This window comes from Arctopsyche grandis, chromosome 1, assembly GCF_051622035.1.
Source record: "Arctopsyche grandis isolate Sample6627 chromosome 1, ASM5162203v2, whole genome shotgun sequence".
In the NCBI taxonomy this organism is placed as follows: Eukaryota; Metazoa; Arthropoda; class Insecta; order Trichoptera; family Hydropsychidae; genus Arctopsyche; species Arctopsyche grandis.
Genome location: NC_135355.1, coordinates 10,068,919 through 10,091,406, shown reverse-complemented (window position 1 = coordinate 10,091,406; position 22,488 = coordinate 10,068,919). Strand labels below are relative to the sequence as shown.

Sequence of the window (22,488 nt, the reverse complement as noted above, 5' to 3'; positions counted from 1 at the left end):
AAATCAAAGATTTTCTGTTTGTAAGATTTACACAAAACTCGCTAGCCTCACTATACCGAAAACAACCTTAACTAACTATCACCGAAATCAAAGAATTCGACATTGCAAAAATATACACAAAACATGCTAACCTCGCCAAACCTAACCCAACTTAACCTAAGAATCACCGAATTCAAAGAAGTCGACATTGCAAAAAAATACACAAAACGTGCTATCCTCACCAAACCTAACCCAACCTAAACTAACCATCACCGAAATCAAAGAATTCGACATTGCAAAAAAATACACAAAACATGCTAACCGCACAAAACCTAACCTATCCATCACCGAAATCAAAGAATTCGACATTGCAAAAATATACACAAAACGTGCTAACCTCACCCGACCTAACCCAACCTAACCTTACCATCACCGAACTCAAAGAATTTGATATTGTAAGATTTACACAAAACTCGCTAACCTCCTTTAATCGAACCCAACCTAACCTTACCATCACCGAAATCAATTAATTCGACATTGCAAAAATATACACAAAACGTGCTAGCCTCATCAAACCTAACCCAACCTAACCTAAGCATCACCGAAATCAAAGAATTCGACATTGCAAAAAAATACACAAAACGTGCTAACCGCACAAAACCTAACCCAACCTAACCTATTCATCACCGAAATCAAAGAATTCGACATTGCAAAAATATACACAAAACGTGCTAACATCACCCAACCTAACCCAACCTAACCTTACCATCACCGAACTCAAAGAATATGATATTGAAAGATTTACACAAAACTCGCTAACCTCCTTTAATCGAACCCAACCTAACCATACCATCACCGAAATCAATTAAATCGACATTGCAAAAATATACACAAAACGTGCTAGCCTCATCAAACCTTACCCAACCTTACCTAAGCATCACCGAAATCAAAGAATTCGACATTGCAAAAAAATACACAAAACGTGCTAACCGCACAAAACCTAACCCAACCTAACCTATCCATCACCGAAATCAAAGAATTCGACATTGCAAAAATATACACAAAACGTGCTCACCTCATCAAACCTAACCCAACCTAACCTAAGCATCACCGAAATCAAAGAATACGACATTGCAAAAATATACACAAAACGTGCTAACCTCAACAAACCTAACCCAACCTAAACTAACCATCACCGAAAATAAAGAATTCGACATTGCAAAAAAATACACAAAACGTGCTTACCTCACCAAACCTAACCCAACCTAACCTTAAAATCACCGAAATCAAAGAATTTCTGATTGTAAGATTTACACAAAACTCGCTAGCCTCACTATACCGAAAACAACTTAAACTAACTATCACCGAAATCAAAGAATTCGACATTGCAAAAATATACACAAAACATGCTAACCTCGCCAAACCTAACCCAACTTAACCTTAGAATCACCGAAATCAAAGAAGCCGACATTGCAAAAAAATACAAAAAACGTGCTAACCTCACCAAACCTAACCCAACCTAAACTAACCAACACCGAAATCAAAGAATTCGACATTGCAAAAAAATACACAAAACGTGCTTACCGCACAAAACCTAACCCAACCTAACCTATCCATCACCGAAATCAAAGATTTCGACATTGCAAAAATATTGACAAAACATGCTAACCTCACAAAACCTAACCCAACCTAACCTGACCATCACCGAAATGAAAGAATTTTATATTGTAAGATTTACACAAAACTCGCTCACCTCCTTTAACCGAACCCAACCTAACCTAACCATCACCGAAATCAATTAATTCGACCTTGCAAAAATATATACAAAACGTGCTAGCCTCACCAAACCTAACCCAACCTAACCTAACCATCACCGAAATCAAAGAATTTCTGATTGTAAGATTTACACAAAACTCGCTAGCCTCATTTAACCGAAAACAACCTAAACTTACCATCACCGAAATCAAAAAATTCGACATTGCAAAATTATACACAAAACGTGCTAAACTCACCAAGCCTAACCCAACCTAACCTAAGCATCCCGGAAATCAAAGAATTTCTGATTGTAAGATTTACACAAAACTCGCTAGCCTCATTTAACCGAAAACAACCTGAACTTACCATCACCGAAATCAAAGAATTCGACATTGCAAAACAATATACACGAAACGTGGTAACCTCAACAAACCTAACCCAACCTAACTTAAGCATCACTGAAATCAAAGAATTCGACATTGCAAAAAAATACACAAAACGTGCTAACCGCACCAAATCTTACCCAACCTAACCTTAGCAACACCGAAATCAAAGAATATAAAATTGCAAAAATATACTCAAAACGTGCTAACCGCACCAAACCTAACCCAACCTAACCTAACCAACACCGAAATCAAAGAATATAAAATTGCAAAAATATACTCAAAACGTGCGAAGCTCAACAAACCTAAACCAACCTAACCTAACCATCACCGAAATCAAAAAATTTGATATATTTAGATTTACACAAAACTCGCTAACCTCCTTTAACCGAACCCAACCTAACCTAATCACCGAAATCAAAAATTTCGAAATTGCAAAAATATACACAAAACATGCTAACCTCGCCAAACCTAACCCAACTAAACCTTAGAATCACCGAAATCAAAGAAGCCGACATTGCAAAAAAATACAAAAAACGTGCTTACCTCACCAAACCTAACCCAACCTAAACTAACCAACACCGAAATCAAAGAATTAGACATTGCAAAAAAATACACAAAACGTGCTTACCGCAAAAAACCTAATCCAACCTTACCTATCCATCACCGAAATCAAAGATTTCGACATTGCAAAAATATACACAAAACATGCTAACCTCACCAAACCTAACCCAACCTAACCTAACCAATACCGAAATCAAAGAATATAAAATTGCAAAAATATACTTAAAACGTGCGAAGCTCACCAAACCTAAACCAACCTAACCTAACCATCTCCGAAATCAAAAAAATTGATATAGTAAGATTTACACAAAACTCGCTAACCTCCTTTAACCAAACCTAACACAACCTAACCTAAGCATCACCGAAATCAAAGAATTCGACAATGCAAAAATATACACAAAACGTGCTAACATCACCAAACCTAACCCAACCTAACCTAACCATCACCGAAATCAAAGAATTTGAGATTGTAATATTTACACAAAACGAGCTTACCTCACTAAACCTAATCCAACCTAACCTAACCAACACCGAAATCAAAGAATATAAGATTGCAAAAATATACTTAAAACGTGCGAAGCTCACCAAACCTTAACCAGCCTAACCTAACCATCACCGAAATCAAAAAAATTGATATAGTAAGATTTACACAATACTCGCTAACCTCCTTTAACCAAACCTAACCCAACCTTACCTAAGCATCACCGAAATCAAAGAATTCGACATTGCAAAAATATACACAAAACGTGCTAGCCTTACCAAACCCAACCCAACCTAACCTAAGCATTACCGAAATCAAAGAATTCGACATTGCAAAAATATACACAAAATGTGCTAACCTCACCAAACCTAACCCAACCTAACCTAACCATCACCGAAATCAAAGAATTTTATATTGTAAGATTTACACAAAACTCGCTCACATCCTTTAACCGAACCCAACCTAATCTAACCATCACCGAAATCAATGAATTCGAAATTGCAAAAAATAACACAAATCGTGTTAACCTCACCAAACCAAACCCAACCTATCCTAAGCATCACCGAAATCAAAGAATTCGACATTGCAGAAAAATACACAAAACGTGCTAACCGCACAAAACTTAACCCTACCTTACCTATCCATCACCGAAATCAAAGATTTCGACATTGCAAAAATATACACAAAACGTGCTTACCTCACCCAACCTAACCGAACCTAACCTAAACAACAACGAAATCAAAAAATTCGACATTGCAAAAATATACACAAAACGTGCAAGCCTCACCAAACCTAAACCAACCGAACCTAAACAACACCAAAATCAAAGAATTCGACATTGCAAAAATATAGAGAAAATGTGCTTACCTCACCAAACCTTACCCAACCTAACCTAAGCATCACCGAAATCAAAGAATTCGACATTGCAAAAATATACAAAAAACGTGTTAACCTCACCAAACCTAACCCAACCTAACCATCACCGAAATCAAAGAATTTGATATTGTTAGATTTACACAAAACTCGCTAACCTCCTTTAACCGAACCCAACCTTACCTAACTATCACCGAAATCAATTAATTCGACATTGCAAAAATATACACAAAACGTGCGAGCCTCACCAAACCTTACCCAACCTAACCTAACCAACACCGAAATCAAAGAATATAACATTGCAAAAATATACTCAAAACGTGCGAACCTCACCAAACTCAACCCAACCTTACCTAACAATTACCGAAATCAAAAAATTTGATATATTTAGATTTACACAAAACTCGCTAACCTCCTTTAACCGAACCCAACCTTACCTAACCATCACCGAAATCAATGAATTCGAGATTGCAAAAATTAACACAAATCGTGCTAACCTCACCAAACCAAACCCAACCTAAGTTAAGCACCACCGAAATCAAAGAATTTGAGATTTTAATATTTACACAAAACGAGCTAACCTCACCAAACCTAACCCAACCTAACCTAACCAACACCGAAATCAAAGAATATAAAATTGCAAAAATATACACAAAACGTGCAAGCCTCACCAAACCTAAACCAACCGAACCTAAACAACACCAAAATCAAAGAATTCGACATTGCAAAAATATAGAGAAAATGTGCTTACCTCACCAAACCTTACCCAACCTAACCTAAGCATCACCGAAATCAAAGAATTCGACATTGCAAAAATATACAAAAAACGTGTTAACCTCACCAAACCTAACCCAACCTAACCATCACCGAAATCAAAGAATTTGATATTGTTAGATTTACACAAAACTCGCTAACCTCCTTTAACCGAACCCAACCTTACCTAACCATCACCGAAATCAATTAATTCGACATTGCAAAAATATACACAAAACGTGCGAGCCTCACCAAACCTTACCCAACCTAACCTAACCAACACCGAAATCAAAGAATATAACATTGCAAAAATATACTCAAAACGTGCGAACCTCACCAAACTCAACCCAACCTTACCTAACCATTACCGAAATCAAAAAATTTGATATATTTAGATTTACACAAAACTCGCTAACCTCCTTTAACCGAACCCAACCTTACCTAAACATCACCGAAATCAATGAATTCGAGATTGCAAAAATTAACACAAATCGTGCTAACCTCACCAAACCAAACCCAACCTAAGTTAAGCACCACCGAAATCAAAGAATTTAAGATTTTAATATTTACACAAAACGAGCTAACCTCACCAAACCTAACCCAACCTAACCTAACCAACACCGAAATCAAAGAATATAAAATTGCAAAAATATACACAAAACGTGCAAGCCTCACCAAACCTAACCCAACCGAACCTTAACAACACCAAATTAAAAGAATTCGACATTGCAAAAATATAGAGAAAATGTGCTTACCTCACCAAACCTAACCCAACCTAACCTAACCAACACCGAAATCAAAGAATATAAAATTGCAAAAATATACACAAAACGTGCAAGCCTCACCAAACCTAACCCAACCGAACCTAAACAACACCAAATTAAAAAGAATTCGACATTGCAAAAATATAGAGAAAATGTGCTTACCTCACCAAACCTAACCCAACCTAACCTAACCAACACCAAAATCAAAGAATATAAAATTGCAAAAATATACACAAAACGTCCAAGCCTCACCAAACCTAACCCAACCGAACTTAAACAACACCAAATTAAAAGAATTCGACATTGCAAAAATATAGAGAAAATGTGCTTACCTCACCAAACCTTACCCAACCTAACCTAAGCATCACCGAAATCAAAGAATTTCTGATTGTAAGATTTACACAAAACTCGCTAGCCTCACAATACCGAAAACAACCTAAACTAACTATCACCGAAATCAAAGAATTCGACATTGCAAAAATTTAGAGAAAATATGCTAACCTCACCAAACCTTACACAACCTTACCTAACCAACACTGAAATCAAAGAATTCGACATTGCAAAAATATAAACAAAACATGCTAACCTCGCCAAACCTAACCCAACTTAACCTAAGAATCACCGAATTCAAAGAAGTCGACATTGCAAAAAAATACACAAAACGTGCTAACCTCACCAAACCTAACCCAACCTAACCTATCCATCACCGAAATCAAAGATTTCGACATTGCAAAAATATACACAAAACATGATAACCTCACCAAACCTAACCCAACCTAACCTAACCATCACCGAAATCAAAGAATTTCTGATTGTAAGATTTACACAAAACTCGCTAGCCTCATTTAACCGAAAACAACCTGAACTTACCATCACCGAAATCAAAAAATTCGACATTGCAAAAATATACACAAAACGTGCTAAACTCACCAAACCTAACCCAACCTAACCTAAGCATCACGGAAATCAAAGAATTTCTGATTGTAAGATTTACACAAAACTCGCTAGCCTCATTTAACCGAAAACAACCTGAACTTACCATCACCGAAATCAATGAATTTGACATTGCAAAACAATATACACGAAACGTGCTAACCTCACCAAACCTAACCCAACCTAACTTAAGCATCACTGAATTCAAAGAATTCGACATTGCAAAAAAATACACAAAACGTGCTAACCGCACCAAATCTTACCCAACCTAACCTTAGCAACACCGAAATCAAAGAATATAAAATTGCAAAAATATACTCAAAACGTGCTAACCGCACCAAACCTAACCCAACCTAACCTAACCAACACCGAAATCAAAGAATATAAAATTGCAAAAATATAATCAAAACGTGCGAAGCTCAACAAACCTAAACCAACCTAACCTAACCATCACCGAAATCAAAAAATTTGATATATTTAGATTTACACAAAACTCGCTAACCTCCTTTAACCGAACCCAACCTAACCTAATAACCGAAATCAAAGATTTCGACATTGCAAAAATATACACAAAACATGCTAACCTCGCCAAACCTAACCCAACTTAACCTTAGAATCACCGAAATCAAAAAAGCCGACATTGCAAAAAAATACAAAAAACGTGCTAACCTCACCAAACCTAACCCAACCTAAACTAACCAACACCGAAATCAAAGAATTCGACATTGCAAAAAAATACACAAAACGTGCTTACCGCATAAAACCTAATCCAACCTAACCTATCCATCACCGAAATCAAAGATTTCGACATTGCAAAAATATACACAAAACATGCTAACCTCACCAAACCTAACCCAACCTAACCTAACCAACACCGAAATCAAAGAATATAAAATTGCAAAAATATACTTAAAACGTGCGAAGCTCACCAAACCTAAACCAACCTAACCTAACCATCACTGAAATCAAAAAAATTAATATAGTAAGATTTACACAAAACTCGCTAACCTCCTTTAACCAAACCTAACCCAACCTAACCTATCCATCACCGAAATCAAAGATTTCGACATTGTAAAAATATACACAAAACGTGTTAACCTCACCAAACCTAACCCAACCTAACCTAACCATCACCGAAATCAAAGAATTTGATATTGTTAGATTTACACAAAACTCGCTAACCTCCTTTCCCCGAACCCAACCTTACCTACCCATCACCGAAATCAATGAATTCGAGATTGCAAAACATAACACAAATCGTGCTTACCTCACCAAACCAAACCCAACCTAAGTTAAGCATCACGGAAATCAAAGAATTTGAGATTTTAATATTTACACAAAACGAGCTAACCTCACCAAACCTAACCAAACCTAACCTAACCAACACCGAAATCAAAGAATATAAAATTGCAAAAATATACACAAAACGTGCGAACCTCACCAAACTCAACCCAACCTTACCTAACCATCACCGAAATCAAAAAATTTGATATATTTAGATTTACACAAAACTCGCTAACCTCCTTTAACCGAACCCAACCTTACCTAACCATCACCAAAATCAATGAATTCGAGATTGCAAAAATTAACACAAATCGTGCTAACCTCACCAAACCAAACCCAACCTAATTTAAGCATCACCGAAATCAAAGAATTTGAGATTTTAATATTTACACAAAACGAGCTAACCTCACCAAACCTAACCCAACCTAACCTAACCAACACCGAAATCAAAGAATATAAAATTGCAAAAATATACACAAAACGTGCAAGCCTCACCAAACCTAACCCAACCGAACCTAAACAACACCAAATTAAAAGAATTCGACATTGCAAAAATATAGAGAAAATGTGCTTACCTCACCAAACCTTACCCAACCTAACCTAAGCATCACTGAAATCAAAGAATTCGACATTGCAAAAATATACACAAAACGTGCTAACCTCACCAAACCTAACCCAACCTAACCTAAGCATCACCGAAATCAAAGAATTCGACATTGCAAAAAAATACACAAAACGTGCTTACCTCACCAAACCTAACCCAACCTAAACTAAGGATCACCGAAATCAAAGAATTCGACATTGCAAAAATATACACAAAACGTGCTAACCGCACAAAACCTAACCCAACCTAACCTATCCATCACCGAAATCAAAGATTTCGACATTGCAAAAAAATACACAAAACGTGCTTACCTCACCCAACCTAACCCAACCTTACCTAAACAACAACGAAATCAAAGAATTCGACATTGCAAAAATATACACAAAACGTGCTAACCTCACCAAACCTAACCCAATCTAACCTAACCATCACCGAAATAAAAGAATTTGATATTGTAAGATTTACACAAAATTCGCTTACCTCCTTTAATCGAACCCAACCTTACCTAACCATCACCGAAATCAATTAAATCGACATTGCAAAAATTTACACAAAACGTGCTAGCCTCACTAAACCTAACCCAACCTAACCTAAAAATTACCGAAATCAAAGATTTTCTGTTTGTAAGATTTACACAAAACTCGCTAGCCTCACTATACCGAAAACAACCTTAACTAACTATCACCGAAATCAAAGAATTCGACATTGCAAAAATATACACAAAACATGCTAACCTCGCCAAACCTAACCCAACTTAACCTAAGAATCACCGAATTCAAAGAAGTCGACATTGCAAAAAAATACACAAAACGTGCTATCCTCACCAAACCTAACCCAACCTAAACTAACCATCACCGAAATCAAAGAATTCAACATTGCAAAAAAATACACAAAACATGCTAACCGCACAAAACCTAACCTATCCATCACCGAAATCAAAGAATTCGACATTGCAAAAATATACACAAAACGTGCTAACCTCACCCGACCTAACCCAACCTAACCTTACCATCACCGAACTCAAAGAATTTGATATTGTAAGATTTACACAAAACTCGCTAACCTCCTTTAATCGAACCCAACCTAACCTTACCATCACCGAAATCAATTAATTCGACATTGCAAAAATATACACAAAACGTGCTAGCCTCATCAAACCTAACCCAACCTAACCTAAGCATCACCGAAATCAAAGAATTCGACATTGCAAAAAAATACACAAAACGTGCTTACCTCACCCAACCTAACCCAACCTTACCTAAACAACAACGAAATCAAAGAATTCGACATTGCAAAAATATACACAAAACGTGCTAACATCACCCAACCTAACCCAACCTAACCTTACCATCACCGAACTCAAAGAATATGATATTGAAAGATTTACACAAAACTCGCTAACCTCCTTTAATCGAACCCAACCTAACCATACCATCACCGAAATCAATTAAATCGACATTGCAAAAATATACACAAAACGTGCTAGCCTCATCAAACCTAACCCAACCTTACCTAAGCATCACCGAAATCAAAGAATTCGACATTGCAAAAAAATACACAAAACGTGCTAACCGCACAAAACCTAACCCAACCTAACCTATCCATCACCGAAATCAAAGAATTCGACATTGCAAAAATATACACAAAACGTGCTCACCTCATCAAACCTAACCCAACCTAACCTAAGCATCACCGAAATCAAAGAATACGACATTGCAAAAATATACACAAAACGTGCTAACCTCACCAAACCTAACCCAACCTTAACTAACCATCACCGAAAATAAAGAATTCGACATTGCAAAAAAATACACAAAACGTGCTTACCTCACCAAACCTAACCCAACCTAACCTAAAAATCACCGAAATCAAAGAATTTCTGATTGTAAAATTTACACAAAACTCGCTAGCCTCACTATACCGAAAACAACCTAAACTAACTATCACCGAAATCAAAGAATTCGACATTGCAAAAATATACACAAAACATGCTAACCTCGCCAAACCTAACCCAACTTAACCTTAGAATCACCGAAATCAAAGAAGCCGACATTGCAAAAAAATACAAAAAACGTGCTAACCTCACCAAACCTAACCCAACCTAAACTAACTAACACCGAAATCAAAGAATTCGACATTGCAAAAAAATACACAAAACGTGCTTACCGCACAAAACCTAATCCAACCTAACCTATCCATCACCGAAATCAAAGATTTCGACATTGCAAAAGTATACACAAAACATGCTAACCTCACCAAACCTAACCCAAACTAACCTAACCATCACCGAAATCAAAGATTTTATATTGTAAGATTTACACAAAACTCGCTCACCTCCTTTAACCGAACCCAACCTAACCTAACCATCACCGAAATCAATTAATTCGACCTTGCAAAAATATATACAAAACGTGCTAGCCTCACCAAACCTAACCCAACCTAACCTAACCATCACCGAAATCAAAGAATTTCTGATTGTAAGATTTACACAAAACTCGCTAGCCTCATTTAACCGAAAACAACCTGAACTTACCATCACCGAAATCAAAGAATTCGACATTGCAAAACAATATACACGAAACGTGCTAACCTCACCAAACCTAACCCAACCTAACTTAAGCATCACTGAAATCAAAGAATTCGACATTGCAAAAAAATACACAAAACGTGCTAACCGCACCAAATCTTACCCAACCTAACCTTAGCAACACCGAAATCAAAGAATATAAAATTGCAAAAATATACTCAAAACGTGCTAACCGCACCAAACCTAACCCAACCTAACCTAACCAACACCGAAATCAAAGAATATAAAATTGCAAAAATATACTCAAAACGTGCGAAGCTCAACAAACCTAAACCAACCTAACCTAACCATCACCGAAATCAAAAAATTTGATATATTTAGATTTACACAAAACTCGCTAACCTCCTTTAACCGAACCCAACCTAACCTAATCACCGAAATCAAAGATTTCGACATTGCAAAAATATACACAAAACATGCTAACCTCGCCAAACCTAACCCAACTTAACCTTAGTATCACCGAAATCAAAGAAGCCGACTGTGCAAAAAAATACAAAAAACGTGCTAACCTCACCAAGCCTAACCCAACCTAAACTAACCAACACCGAAATCAAAGAATTCGACATTGCAAAAAAATACACAAAACGTCCTTACCGCACAAAACCTAATCCAACCTAACCTATCCATCACCGAAATCAAAGAATATAACATTGCAAAAATATACTCAAAACGTGCGAACCTCAACAAACTCAACCCAACCTTACCTAACCATTACCGAAATCAAAAAATTTGATATATTTAGATTTACACAAAACTCGCTAACCTCCTTTAACCGAACCCAACCTTACCTAACCATCACCGAAATCAATGAATTCCAGATTGCAAAAATAAACACAAATCGAGCTAACCTCACCAAACCTAACCCAACCTAACCTAACCAACACCGAAATCAAAGAATATAAAATTGCAAAAATATACACAAAACGTGCAAGCCTCACCAAACCTAAACCAACCGAACCTAAACAACACCAAAATCAAAGAATTCGACATTGCAAAAATATAGAGAAAATGTGCTTACCTCACCAAACCTTACCTAACCTAACCTAAGCATCACCGAAATCAAAGAATTCGACATTGCAAAAATATACAAAAAACGTGTTAACCTCACCAAACCTAACCCAACCTAACCATCACCGAAATCAAAGAATTTGATATTGTTAGATTTACACAAAACTCGCTAACCTCCTTTAACCGAACCCAACCTTACCTAACCATCACCGAAATCAATTAATTCGACATTGCAAAAATATACACAAAACGTGCGAGCCTCACCAAACCTTACCCAACCTAACCTAACCAACACCGAAATCAAAGAATATAACATTGCAAAAATATACTCAAAACGTGCGAACCTCACCAAACTCAACCCAACCTTACCTAACCATTACCGAAATCAAAAAATTTGATATATTTAGATTTACACAAAACTCGCTAACCTCCTTTAACCGAACCCAACCTTACCTAACCATCACCGAAATCAATGAATTCGAGATTGCAAAAATTAACACAAATCGTGCTTACCTCACCAAACCAAACCCAACCTAAGTTAAGCACCACCGAAATCAAAGAATTTGAGATTTTAATATTTACACAAAACGAGCTAACCTCACCAAACCTAACCCAACCTAACCTAACCAACACCGAAATCAAAGAATATAAAATTGCAAAAATATACACAAAACGTGCAAGCCTCACCAAACCTAACCCAACCGAACCTAAACAACACCAAATTAAAAGAATTCGACATTGCAAAAATATAGAGAAAATGTGCTTAACTCAACAAACCTTACCCAACCTAACCTAAGCATCACCGAAATCAAAGAATTCGACATTGCAAAAATATACACAAAACGTGCAAGCCTCACCAAACCTAAACCAACCGAACCTAAACAACACCAAAATCAAAGAATTCGACATTGCAAAAATATAGAGAAAATGTGCTTACCTAACCAAACCTTACCCAACCTAACCTAAGCATCACCGAAATCAAAGAATTCGACATTGCAAAAATATACAAAAAACGTGTTAACCTCACCAAACCTAACCCAACCTAACCATCACCGAAATCAAAGAATTTGATATTGTTAGATTAACACAAAACTCGCTAACCTCCTTTAACCGAACCCAACCTTACCTAACCATCACCGAAATCAATTGATTCGACATTGCAAAAATATACACAAAAAGTGCGAGCCTCACCAAACCTTACCGAACCTAATCTAACCAACACCGAAATCAAAGAATATAACATTGCAAAAATATACTCAAAACGTGCGAACCTCACCAAACTCAACCCAACCTTACCTAACCATTACCGAAATCAAAAAATTTGATATATTTAGATTTACACAAAACTCGCTAACCTCCTTTAACCGAACCCAACCTTACCTAACCATCACCGAAATCAATGAATTCCAGATTGCAAAAATAAACACAAATCGTGCTAACCTCACCAAACCAAACCCAACCTAAGTTAAGCACCACCGAAATCAAAGAATTTGAGATTTTAATATTTACACAAAACGAGCTAACCTCACCAAACCTAACCCAACCTAACCTAACCAACACCGAAATCAAAGAATATAAAATTGCAAAAATATACACAAAACGTGCAAGCCTCACCAAACCTAAACCAACCGAACCTAAACAACACCAAAATCAAAGAATTCGACATTGCAAAAATATAGAGAAAATGTGCTTACCTCACCAAACCTTACCTAACCTAACCTAAGCATCACCGAAATCAAAGAATTCGACATTGCAAAAATATACAAAAAACGTGTTAACCTTACCAAACCTAACCCAACCTAACCATCACCGAAATCAAAGAATTTGATATTGTTAGATTTACACAAAACTCGCTAACCTCCTTTAACCGAACCCAACCTTACCTAACCATCACCGAAATCAATTGATTCGACATTGCAAAAATATACACAAAACGTGCGAGCCTCACCAAACCTTACCGAACCTAATCTAACCAACACCGAAATCAAAGAATATAACATTGCAAAAATATACTCAAAACGTGCGAACCTCAACAAACTCAACCCAACCTTACCTAACCATTACCGAAATCAAAAAATTTGATATATTTAGATTTACACAAAACTCGCTAACCTCCTTTAACCGAACCCAACCTTACCTAACCATCACCGAAATCAATGAATTCCAGATTGCAAAAATAAACACAAATCGTGCTAACCTCACCAAACCAAACCCAACCTAAGTTAAGCACCACCGAAATCAAAGAATTTGAGATTTTAATATTTACACAAAACGAGCTAACCTCACCAAACCTAACCCAACCTAACCTAACCAACACCGAAATCAAAGAATATAAAATTGCAAAAATATACACAAAACGTGCAAGCCTCACCAAACCTAAACCAACCGAACCTAAACAACACCAAAATCAAAGAATTCGACATTGCAAAAATATAGAGAAAATGTGCTTACCTCACCAAACCTTACCTAACCTAACCTAAGCATCACCGAAATCAAAGAATTCGACATTGCAAAAATATACACAAAACGTGCTAAACTCACCAAACCTAACCCAACCTAACCTAAGCATCACGGAAATCAAAGAATTTGATATTGTTAGATTTACACAAAACTCGCTAACCTCCTTTAACCGAACCCAACCTTACCTAACCATCACCGAAATCAATTAATTCGACATTGCAAAAATATACACAAAACGTGCGAGCCTCACCAAACCTTACCCAACCTAACCTAACCAACACCGAAATCAAAGAATATAACATTGCAAAAATATACTCAAAACGTGCGAACCTCACCAAACTCAACCCAACCTTACCTAACCATTACCGAAATCAAAAAATTTGATATATTTAGATTTACACAAAACTCGCTAACCTCCTTTAACCGAACCCAACCTTACCTAACCATCACCGAAATCAATGAATTCGAGATTGCAAAAATTAACACAAATCGTGCTTACCTCACCAAACCAAACCCAACCTAAGTTAAGCACCACCGAAATCAAAGAATTTGAGATTTTAATATTTACACAAAACGAGCTAACCTCACCAAACCTAACCCAACCTAACCTAACCAACACCGAAATCAAAGAATATAAAATTGCAAAAATATACACAAAACGTGCAAGCCTCACCAAACCTAACCCAACCGAACCTAAACAACACCAAATTAAAAGAATTCGACATTGCAAAAATATAGAGAAAATGTGCTTAACTCACCAAACCTTACCCAACCTAACCTAAGCATCACCGAAATCAAAGAATTCGACATTGCAAAAATATACACAAAACGTGCAAGCCTCACCAAACCTAAACCAACCGAACCTAAACAACACCAAAATCAAAGAATTCGACATTGCAAAAATATAGAGAAAATGTGCTTACCTAACCAAACCTTACCCAACCTAACCTAAGCATCACCGAAATCAAAGAATTCGACATTGCAAAAATATACAAAAAACGTGTTAACCTCACCAAACCTAACCCAACCTAACCATCACCGAAATCAAAGAATTTGATATTGTTAGATTAACACAAAACTCGCTAACCTCCTTTAACCGAACCCAACCTTACCTAACCATCACCGAAATCAATTGATTCGACATTGCAAAAATATACACAAAAAGTGCGAGCCTCACCAAACCTTACCGAACCTAATCTAACCAACACCGAAATCAAAGAATATAACATTGCAAAAATATACTCAAAACGTGCGAACCTCACCAAACTCAACCCAACCTTACCTAACCATTACCGAAATCAAAAAATTTGATATATTTAGATTTACACAAAACTCGCTAACCTCCTTTAACCGAACCCAACCTTACCTAACCATCACCGAAATCAATGAATTCCAGATTGCAAAAATAAACACAAATCGTGCTAACCTCACCAAACCAAACCCAACCTAAGTTAAGCACCACCGAAATCAAAGAATTTGAGATTTTAATATTTACACAAAACGAGCTAACATCACCAAACCTAACCCAACCTAACCTAACCAACACCGAAATCAAAGAATATAAAATTGCAAAAATATACACAAAACGTGCAAGCCTCACCAAACCTAAACCAACCGAACCTAAACAACACCAAAATCAAAGAATTCGACATTGCAAAAATATAGAGAAAATGTGCTTACCTCACCAAACCTTACCTAACCTAACCTAAGCATCACCGAAATCAAAGAATTCGACATTGCAAAAATATACAAAAAACGTGTTAACCTCACCAAACCTAACCCAACCTAACCATCACCGAAATCAAAGAATTTGATATTGTTAGATTTACACAAAACTCGCTAACCTCCTTTAACCGAACCCAACCTTACCTAACCATCACCGAAATCAATTAATTCGACATTGCAAAAATATACACAAAACGTGCGAGCCTCACCAAACCTTACCCAACCTAACCTAACCAACACCGAAATCAAAGAATATAACATTGCAAAAATATACTCAAAACGTGCGAACCTCACCAAACTCAACCCAACCTTACCTAACCATTACCGAAATCAAAAAATTTGATATATTTAGATTTACACAAAACTCGCTAACCTCCTTTAACCGAACCCAACCTTACCTAACCATCACCGAAATCAATGAATTCGAGATTGCAAAAATTAACACAAATCGTGCTAACCTCACCAAACCAAACCCAACCTAAGTTAAGCACCACCGAAATCAAAGAATTTGAGATTTTAATATTTACACAAAACGAGCTAACCTCACCAAACCTAACCCAACCTAACCTAACCAACACCGAAATCAAAGAATATAAAATTGCAAAAATATACACAAAACGTGCAAGCCTCACCAAACCTAACCCAACCGAACCTAAACAACACCAAATTAAAAGAATTCGACATTGCAAAAATATAGAGAAAATGTGCTTAACTCACCAAACCTTACCCAACCTAACCTAAGCATCACCGAAATCAAAGAATTCGATATTGCAAAAATATACACAAAACGTGCTAACCTCACCAAACCTAACCCAACCTAACCTTAGCATCACCGAAATCAAAGAATTTCTGATTGTAAGATTTACACAAAACTCGCTAGCCTCACTATACCGAAAACAACCTAAACTAACTATCACCGAAATCAAAGAATTCGACATTGCAAAAATATAGAGAAAATATGCTAACCTCACCAAACCTTACCCAACCTTACCTAACCAACACCGAAATCAAAGAATTCGACATTGCAAAAATATACACAAAACGTGCTAACCTCGCCAAACCCAACCCAACTTAACCTAAGAATCACCGAAATCAAAGAATTCGACATTGCAAAAAAATACACAAAACGTGCTAACCTCACCAAACCTAACCCAACCTTAACTAAGCATCACCGAAATCAAAGAATTCGACATTGCAAAAAAATTCACAAAACGTGCTAACCGCACAAAACCTAACCCAACCTAACCTATCCATCACCGAAATCAAAGATTTCGACATTGCAAAAAAATACACAAAACGTGCTAACCTCACCCAACCTAACCCAACCTTACCTAAACAACAACGAAATCAAAGAATTCGACATTGCAAAAATATACACAAAACGTGCTAACCTCACCAAACCTAACCCAATCTAACCTAACCATCACCGAAATAAAAGAATTTGATATTGTAAGATTTACACAAAATTCGCTAACCTCCTTTAATCGAACCCAACCTTACCTAACCATCACCGAAATCAATTAATTCGACATTGGAAAAATATACACAAAACGTGCTAGCCTCACTAAACCTAACCCAACCTAACCTAAAAATTACCGAAATCAAAGAATTTCTGATTGTAAGATTTACACAAAACTCGCTAGCCTCACTATACCGAAAACAACCTAAACTAACTATCACCGAAATCAAAGAATTCGACATTGCAAAAATTTAGAGAAAATATGCTAACCTCACCAAACCTTACCCAACCTTACCTAACCAACACTGAAATCAAAGAATTCGACATTGCAAAAATATACACAAAACATGCTAACCTCGCCAAACCTAACCCAACTTAACCTAAGAATCACCGAATTCAAAGAAGTCGACATTGCAAAAAAATACACAAAACGTGCTAACCTCACCAAACCTAACCCAAACTAAACTAACCATCACCGAAATCAAAGAATTCGACATTGCAAAAAAATACAGAAAACATGCTAACCGCACAAAACCTAACCTATCCATCACCGAAATCAAAGAATTCGACATTGCAAAAATATACACAAAACGTGCTAACCTCACCCGACCTAACCCAACCTAACCTTACCATCACCGAACTCAAAGAATTTGATATTGTAAGATTTACACAAAACTCGCCAACCTCCTTTAATCGAACCCAACCTAACCTTACCATCACCGAAATCAATTAATTCGACATTTCAAAAATATACACAAAACATGCTAACCTCGCCAAACCTAACCCAACTTAACCTTAGAATCACCGAAATCAAAGAAGCCGACATTGCAAAAAAATACAAAAAACGTGCTAACCTCACCAAACCTAACCCAACCTAAACTAACCAACACCGAAATCAAAGAATTCGACATTGCAAAAAAATACACAAAACGTGCTTACCGCACAAAACCTAATCCAACCTAACCTATCCATCACCGAAATCAAAGATTTCGACATTGCAAAAATATACACAAAACGTGCTAACCTCACCAAACCTAACCCAACCTAAACTAAGCATCACCGAAATCAAAGAATTCGACATTGCAAAAAAATTCACAAAACGTGCTAACCGCACAAAACCTAACCCAACCTAACCTATCCATCACCGAAATCAAAGATTTCGACATTGCAAAAAAATACACAAAACGTGCTAACCTCACCCAACCTAACCCAACCTTACCTAAACAACAACGAAATCAAAGAATTCGACATTGCAAAAATATACACAAAACGTGCTAACCTCACCAAACCTAACCCAATCTAACCTAACCATCACCGAAATAAAAGAATTTGATATTGTAAGATTTACACAAAATTCGCTAACCTCCTTTAATCGAACCCAACCTTACCTAACCATCACCGAAATCAATTAATTCGACATTGCAAAAATATACACAAAACGTGCTAGCCTCACTAAACCTAACCCAACTTAACCTAAAAATTACCGAAATCAAAGAATTTCTGATTGTAAGATTTACAAAAAACTCGCTAACCTCACTATACCGAAAACAACCTAAACTAACTATCACCGAAATCAAAGAATTCGACATTGCAAAAATTTAGAGAAAATATGCTAACCTCACCAAACCTTACCCAACCTAACCTAAGCATCACCGAAATCAAAGAATTCGACATTGCAAAAATATACAAAAAACGTGTTAACCTCACCAAACCTAACCCAACCTAACCATCACCGAAATCAAAGAATTTGATATTGTTAGATTTACACAAAACTCGCTAACCTCCTTTAACCGAACCCAACCTTACCTAACCATCACCGAAATCAATTAATTCGACATTGCAAAAATATACACAAAACGTGCGAGCCTCACCAAACCTTACCCAACCTAACCTTACCAACACCGAAATCAAAAAATATAACATTGCAAAAATATACTCAAAACGTGCGAACCTCACCAAACTCAACCCAACCTTACCTAACCATTACCGAAATCAAAAAATTTGATATATTTAGATTTACACAAAACTCGCTAACCTCCTTTAACCGAACCCAACCTTACCTAACCATCACCGAAATCAATGAATTTGAGATTGCAAAAATTAACACAAATCGTGCTAACCTCACCAAACCAAACCCAACTTAAGTTATGCACCACCGAAATCAAAGAATTTGAGATTTTAATATTTACACAAAATGAGCTAACCTCACCAAACCTAACCCAACCTAACCTAACCAACACCGAAATCAAAGAATATAAAATTGCAAAAATATACACAAAACGTGCAAGCCTCACCAAACCTAACCCAACCGAACCTAAACAACACCAAATTAAAAGAATTCGACATTGCAAAAATATAGAGAAAATGTGCTTACCTCACCAAACCTTACCCAACCTAACCTAAGCATCACCGAAATCAAAGAATTTCTGATTGTAAGATTTACACAAAACTCGCTAGCCTCACTATACCGAAAACAACCTAAACTAACTATCACCGAAATCAAAGAATTGGACATTGCAAAAATATAGAGAAAATATGCTAACCTCACCAAACCTTACCCAACCTTACCTAACCAACACCGAAATCAAAGAATTCGCATTGCAAAAATATACACAAAACGTGCTAACCTCGCCAAACCCAACCCAACTTAACCTAAGAATCACCGAAATCAAAGAATTCGACATTGCAAAAAAATACACAAAACGTGCTAACCTCACCAAACCTAACCCAACCTTAACTAAGCATCACCGAAATCAAAGAATTCGACATTGCAAAAAAATTCACAAAACGTGCTAACCGCACAAAACCTAACCCAACCTAACCTATCCATCACCGAAATCAAAGATTTCGACATTGCAAAAAAATACACAAAACGTGCTAACCTCACCCAACCTAACCCAACCTTACCTAAACAACAACGAAATCAAAGAATTCGACATTGCAAAAATATACACAAAACGTGCTAACCTCACCAAACCTAACCCAATCTAACCTAACCATCACCGAAATAAAAGAATTTGATATTGTAAGATTTACACAAAATTCGCTAACCTCCTTTAATCGAACCCAACCTTACCTAACCATCACCGAAATCAATTAATTCGACATTGGAAAAATATACACAAAACGTGCTAGCCTCACTAAACCTTACCCAACCTAACCTAAAAATTACCGAAATCAAAGAATTTCTGATTGTAAGATTTACACAAAACTCGCTAGCCTCACTATACCGAAAACAACCTAAACTAACTATCACCGAAATCAAAGAATTCGACATTGCAAAAATTTAGAGAAAATATGCTAACCTCACCAAACCTTACCCAACCTTACCTAACCAACACTGAAATCAAAGAATTCGACATTGCAAAAATATACACAAAACATGCTAACCTCGCCAAACCTAACCCAACTTAACCTAAGAATCACCGAATTCAAAGAAGTCGACATTGCAAAAAAATACACAAAACGTGCTAACCTCACCAAACCTAACCCAAACTAAACTAACCATCACCGAAATCAAAGAATTCGACATTGCAAAAAAATACAGAAAACATGCTAACCGCACAAAACCTAACCTATCCATCACCGAAATCAAAGAATTCGACATTGCAAAAATATACACAAAACGTGCTAACCTCACCCGACCTAACCCAACCTAACCTTACCATCACCGAACTCAAAGAATTTGATATTGTAAGATTTACACAAAACTCGCCAACCTCCTTTAATCGAACCCAACCTAACCTTACCATCACCGAAATCAATTAATTCGACATTTCAAAAATATACACAAAACATGCTAACCTCGCCAAACCTAACCCAACTTAACCTTAGAATCACCGAAATCAAAGAAGCCGACATTGCAAAAAAATACAAAAAACGTGCTAACCTCACCAAACCTAACCCAACCTAAACTAACCAACACCGAAATCAAAGAATTCGACATTGCAAAAAAATACACAAAACGTGCTTACCGCACAAAACCTAATCCAACCTAACCTATCCATCACCGAAATCAAAGATTTCGACATTGCAAAAATATACACAAAACGTGCTAACCTCACCAAACTTAACCCAACCTAAACTAAGCATCACCGAAATCAAAGAATTCGACATTGCAAAAAAATTCACAAAACGTGCTAACCGCACAAAACCTAACCCAACCTAACCTATCCATCACCGAAATCAAAGATTTCGACATTGCAAAAAAATACACAAAACGTGCTAACCTCACCCAACCTAACCCAACCTTACCTAAACAACAACGAAATCAAAGAATTCGACATTGCAAAAATATACACAAAACGTGCTAACCTCACCAAACCTAACCCAATCTAACCTAACCATCACCGAAATAAAAGAATTTGATATTGTAAGATTTACACAAAATTCGCTAACCTCCTTTAATCGAACCCAACCTTACCTAACCATCACCGAAATCAATTAATTCGACATTGCAAAAATATACACAAAACGTGCTAGCCTCACTAAACCTAACCCAACTTAACCTAAAAATTACCGAAATCAAAGAATTTCTGATTGTAAGATTTACAAAAAACTCGCTAACCTCACTATACCGAAAACAACCTAAACTAACTATCACCGAAATCAAAGAATTCGACATTGCAAAAATTTAGAGAAAATATGCTAACCTCACCAAACCTTACCCAACCTAACCTAAGCATCACCGAAATCAAAGAATTCGACATTGCAAAAATATACAAAAAACGTGTTAACCTCACCAAACCTAACCCAACCTAACCATCACCGAAATCAAAGAATTTGATATTGTTAGATTTACACAAAACTCGCTAACCTCCTTTAACCGAACCCAACCTTACCTAACCATCACCGAAATCAATTAATTCGACATTGC

At 36.5% G+C, this 22,488-nt stretch overlaps 1 protein-coding gene across 1 annotated transcript in view; it reads left to right on the top strand.

The window, feature by feature from the left end:
- LOC143918160 (uncharacterized) overlaps positions 1 to 22,488 on the top strand; it is a 129,901-nt gene that overhangs the window by 5,548 nt on the left and 101,865 nt on the right. The window lies entirely within an intron of this gene.